This window comes from Belonocnema kinseyi, chromosome 10, assembly GCF_010883055.1.
Source record: "Belonocnema kinseyi isolate 2016_QV_RU_SX_M_011 chromosome 10, B_treatae_v1, whole genome shotgun sequence".
Classification (NCBI taxonomy): Eukaryota; Metazoa; Arthropoda; class Insecta; order Hymenoptera; family Cynipidae; genus Belonocnema; species Belonocnema kinseyi.
The window spans coordinates 933,127-939,313 of NC_046666.1; the positions used below are offsets into that span (position 1 = coordinate 933,127).

Sequence of the window (6,187 nt, forward strand, 5' to 3'; positions counted from 1 at the left end):
TATATCTAGTCGGGAGTGGTGCTGACTGAAAACAGATGATTTGGAGCGATTCGCGCGCCATCTGTTGGTCATTCTAAGGACTTATTGAACTACTCTCGTATTATGTGCGCGCGCTCACTTTTATACTCATTTTTATCATTTACTCAATTTTTTAATAACAATTTCTTTTTTTTAATTTTCTGAACACTTATATTCTTGTTCACATATTACGTAAACGTTATTTTATACCCTTTTACCTTCCCACACCCTAACTGCAGTTACGAAACATTTTTTTTGTATTAGTTTTACAAACTTAATGGACGTTTTGTAAATAAAAATATATTTTCAGGATGAAGTGCGGTATAGAAATACATTAAACAATATTTTGACGTAACACAACAATGCTTTTTTGATGTTTTTTTAGTTACACACATTTTCAAATTATTTACAAGGAAAAAAGTATCAGCAGTTTTTTTTAGAATTATATGAATTTTATTTTACAGGATTGTACAAATTATTAGAAAAATTTCAGACTTTTCAAAAGATAGTTAGGGTTTTTATAATTGCAGAAAAAATTTCAAATATTTTAAATCTATGCAAAGACTCTTGAATTCCTAAAAATATTTTTAAATGAATCCAATTTTTCTTGAAATTTTCAAAAATAATTTAAAATGTAAAAAATTAAGCTCAAAATGCTTCAGAACTTTCTTACAAATTTGAAGAAAATTATAAAAGATTTTTAAATATTTCAGATTCGTCAACAAAAAATCTAGATTAAAAAAATTATATTTTAAGGGATTTTACAAAATAATAGGAAAAGTTCGAACCCTTTAAAAAAAATATATATATATTTAATTTTAATATGGTAGCAAAATGTTAAGAAGAAATTATTGCACAACTTAAAATACTTAATTTAAAAAAAAAGTTATAATTGTATCTTTATCTAGTTTGATGTTGTGAAAAAAATAGTCATCTAACAATTAATTGATTTTTTCACAAATTATAACATAAAAAGCATTAAACAATAATTTTCAGTTAAACATAGAAATAATTTGTACTCTACATTTTCTTTTAATATCATATTCATTTTTGCAAATTTGTTTTATTGATAACTTTTGATACTAATTTCAGAAAAAAAAAACGTATTTCCATATGATTTGAAAAATCGAATGCAAATACATATTTCAGTACATCAGAATCATTTGAAAAATTCTCTAATTGAAATAATGTAATCGAAAATATAAATTAACTTTTAATATTCAAATCACATTCAATATTCCATTATAGAACCTTTAAGCCAATAATGAAATTATCATACTTCAATTTCAGGAAATAAGTTTTAATCTTTATTTAATTTAGTAATCAGAAAACGTTAATTAGCTAATTATCAATTGACCATTTTACAAAAGAAAGATCATTAAAATATAATTCTAATATTTAATTACATAATTTGAGAGGAAATAACATATTTATATTACTACATATTAAACAATTTAAATCCAATCTTTATGTACTTTGATATTTTATTATTAAATTTTAATTTATATTATAATATTATTAAACTTAATGATTTCACAATATATCTATTAATTTAATAATCTTTTATATTATTTAACAAAATTATATTTTAAGATAAAATTTTAAAAATTATTCCTGTAACATTGAATAAACCAATTTAAAATTGATTGAAATTATATTTAATCTTAAATTTATAAATAATTTTTAAATATGAAATATGAATATAATATTATTATAAAAATTATAAGCATGTGAAATTTAGAATTAACAATTTAACAATTTTAAAATTAAATTTTATTTATAATATAATATATATAATTTAAAATTTAACAATTTAAAACCAAACCACCAAATTGTTTAAATTTTAAGCTAAAGAGAGGAATTCTTTACAAATGAGTTGGAATTTTACACAAAAATGTAACAGTTGAAATTTAAAACAAAAAAGATTTTAATCAGGAATCTGTATTATCATCAGAGAATTTCAGACATTTTTAACGTCTTTTCAGACTAGAGAGAACTCTAAATTAAAAAAAAATGTAATTAATTTTTTCTAAACAAAAAAATCTCCTTCGTTCTGGTTCGATTTCCAATGTAGCGAAGGCAATTTTTTCAGAAAAAAATGTATATAAAAAAAATTAAGTTTATAGCTCCATCTAGTCTGAAAAGACTTTGAAAATTTTTGTTATTCTCTGAGGATAATACAGATTTCTTGAAAAATTTGAATGCGTAACACCAAAAAAATATTACGTGTATTTCTAAAAAAGGATTCAGAACAGCACTTTTGATTTCCGGTTGGAAATGATAGTGAATTTATTCTTTGACCGGGTCCAACTTTGATTTCAACCTTTTTTTCAATAATTTTTCAAATTGTGATTTTTGTAAATTATTATATCATTTAGTTTAGAATGCTTAATTCGAAAATCTTTAACTTTAAAAATTTTCCATTTTAGGTTTTTTTATTTTTAGAAGAAAAATCTGCCCAAGTTCGATTTTAACAGTTTTTAAAATTATTAAAGTGCAGTTCTAAATTTGAGAATTTCCAGATTGTAACTCTTTCAATCCGAAAGTTTTGATAAGATTTGAAATTAATATATCATTTATTCTGATAATTTTATTTTTAAATACAAATTTTCATGATTTATCAATAATATATATTTTTGTAATTCAGAGTTTCAAGTATTCCTTTATATTATTTTTTATATTAAATTTAATTAACAAATTTAATAATATATTATTTCTATTAATTTTTTTAGCCATTAAAAAATGTAAGCGCGTGTTTTACTATTTTCAATTTTTTAAAAATCTATAATAACATAGTCATAATTAAATGTTTTTATTAAATTTCAAATATTGTGAGCCTAAACTATTTAATTTTTATCCCATTTAATTTGAAATTTCTTCATGTAGGAAAAGAATTAGTATTTAATATTTAGCAATACTTCACCATTCATTTAAGACGAGTAAATTGAAAACAAATATTTAAAAGAAAACAATTAAAAACTAATTTTTTTTACATAGAAAGCTTTGAATCTTTAGATTATCGAAGAACTATTAAACTTTTATCGTGATGAATCTTTAACCAAAAAGAAGATTTTCAATCTGGAAATACTAGTTTAAAAAAATGTAATTGTATATTTAAACCGTAAATGATTTCGTTTTTTTAATTTTAAACAGTGAATACAATCAAAAAGACGAATTTCCACCTAACTATTTGAATCTTCAATTAAAACAGATTAATTTTTTACTAAAATCACTAACTTTCGAAAAAGTACATGAATTCTGAACCAAATAGTTGAATTTTTTACTACAAAAAATGGAATGGTTAAATTTTTAGTTAAAATCTTTAATTTTAAAACAAAAAAGGAGAATTTTCAAGAAAATAGCAAAGTTTAAAAACAAAGAGATAAATTTTGAATTAAATTGATGAATCTTCAACACAAATGAGAATTTTCAATCTGGAAATACCAATTTTCCACACAAAAAATGTTATAGTGTATTTAAATCATTATTGATTTAAATTTTAAATAAAGAACAGTTGAATATAACCAAAAAAGATAAATTTTAAACAAAATACGTGAATTCTCAACTTGAACAGATTAATTTTTGACCATATATTGCATTTTTAACAAAAAATTAATTTTCTACCATGAGATATGCATTACAAACCAAATGCATATATTTTTCACTAAATAGTTTAATTTTTAACTAACAAGATTAATCTTCTATAAAAACTGACGATTTTTCAACAAAGTGAATCTTCAAATAAAACAGATTAATTTTCAACCATGCAGGTATATTTTTAAGCCAAAGGATTAATTTTCTATAAAAATTACTATTTTTCGACAAAATACATGAATTCTGAACTAAATAGTTGAATTTTGACTACAAAAGTTGGATTTTAAAACAAAAAAAGGAATAGTTAATTTTCAGTTAAAACAATTAATTTAAAAAATCAGAGAATTTTTAAGAAAATAGCAAAGTTTTCAAATGAAGAGAGGGATTTTGAACTAAGATTATGAATCTTCGACCAAAAACAGCATTTTCAACCTGAAAATACTCATTTTCAATAAAAAAAATGTAATAAGATAAATTTTTAACAAAATACTTGAATTCTCAACTGAAACAGATTATTTTTTAACCATATATTGCATTTTTAACAAAAAAAATGGATTTTTTTTTAATGAGATATCAATTATAAACCAAATAACTTAATAGTTGCATTTTCTACCATAAAGACGAATTTTCAACAAAATAAATCAATTTTTACCTAAATAATTGAATTTTCTATAAAAAAAAAAAATACGATTTTTCATCAAATTACATTTAACAAAATATTTAGAACAATAGATATGCGATTTTCATCTAAATTTTATTTGATTAATTTGTAATCTATATTTTTTTTGTTTCTAAAGTTGTTGAACTAAGTAATTGAATTTTTAACCATAATGATGTAATTTAATTTTTATTGACAAATTAATGATCAATTTAAGAAAAAAACGAATTTTCTGCAAAACAGTTTAATTTTGTACCAAATAGTTGAATTTTATACCAAATTAAGAAAATTTCAAGGCAGAATGAGATTTTTCTATAAAACAGTTGCACTTTTAATTCGAGAACATTAATTTTCAACAAGAAAGTTATTTTCAAACCAAATCAATTAGATTTTCAACAAAATAGTTCAATTTTCAGTTCAAAAAAATTTTTTCAGCCAAAAAACGATGTTTCAACTAAAATGATAAATCATCCGCCAAAAAAATTTTTAAAAACAAAAAATACGAATCTTTTAAGAAAAAAAGTTAATTTTTAACCGAAACATAATTTTTATGAAGACGGTTGTACTTTGAACCAAAAAAAAGGTGAAATTTCTACAGAAAGAGATAAATTATCGAACTAGAAGGATGAATCTTTCAACAAAATTTTGAATTAAAAAAAATGTAATCAAGAAAGAAACAAAATTTTAATAAGACTTTTAAATTATCAATTTAAAAAGACGACTTTTCAACCGAATAATTAAATTTTAACCAAAGCGTATGACTTTTTAAGAAAATTTTTGAATTTTCAAGAAATACTTGAAAAATTTTGACACTATTTACACTATTTTCAAAAAATTTTCTACACTATTTACACAATTTTTTATCTGTAAAGTGAGTCCAAGGCCTTTATGCTTTTTAAATATAAAATACGCTTCATAATTTTTGGTTCAAAACCATTTTTACCTGGAAATTTGGTTTGGAAGCACCAAAATCCAGGGTGGCGATTTGACCAGGCAATGACCGCGGATTTAATTTAAAAATCGAGAATTTACGCCTGATTAGAGAAAAATTCAAGTTTGCATTATTTTAATAATTTTTGTCAATTTAGAAAAGTACTTTCTACTTTATACAGAGTCGCAGATTTTTCAGATAATCTTGGTTTACTCTAATTAAATCAGAATTTATTATAAAATGTTTATTATTTGTCAGTATAAAAAAAAAACCTTTACAATTTTTTGCTCCGTGAGATTTTTTTTTCGTTGACTTGGAACAGAATTTTTGGAATTCATAATTTTAATTGAAAATTCATCTCTGGTTCAAAATATAACTAAAAATTTAACTAGTTTCCTAAAAATCACTTTTTTTTGGTAAAGTAATTAGATTTTTAAGAGAAAAATTAAGCAATCTATTTTTGATTGAAAATATATCTTTTTCAGATGAAAATTCAACTATTTCGTTGAAAATTAATTTCTTATACTGAAAATTTAACTATTCCATTTTTTGTTAAAAATTAATGTTTTTTTAGTTGGCAATTCAATAATATTGATGAGAATTTGTCATTTTCAATTTAAAATTAAACTATTTTGTTGAAAATTAACATTTTTTTTTTAAATAATATATTTTTTTTGTAAAAAATTATCTTTTTCTTTGAAAATATAACAATATTGAAAATTATCATTTTAAAATTGAAAATGTCAATATTTCACTAGAAAATTGAACTAGTTTCCTAAAAATCCATTTTTTTTTGAAGAAGCAATTAGATTTTTAACAGAAAAATTAAGCAGTCTATTTTTGCTTGAAAATATAAATTTTTCAGATGAAAATTCAACCATTTCGTTGAAAATTAATTTCTTATGCTGAAAATTTAACTGTTCCATTTTTTGTTGAAAATTAATTTTTTTAGTTCGCAATTCAATAATTTCGATGAGAATTTGTCA

The 6,187-nt window shown here is 21.3% G+C and overlaps 1 protein-coding gene across 2 annotated transcripts in view; it reads right to left on the minus strand.

The window, feature by feature from the left end:
- LOC117181471 (DDB1- and CUL4-associated factor 12) overlaps nt 1-6,187 on the minus strand; it is a 251,124-nt gene that overhangs the window by 216,369 nt on the left and 28,568 nt on the right. The gene's annotated exons all lie outside the window — the stretch shown is intronic.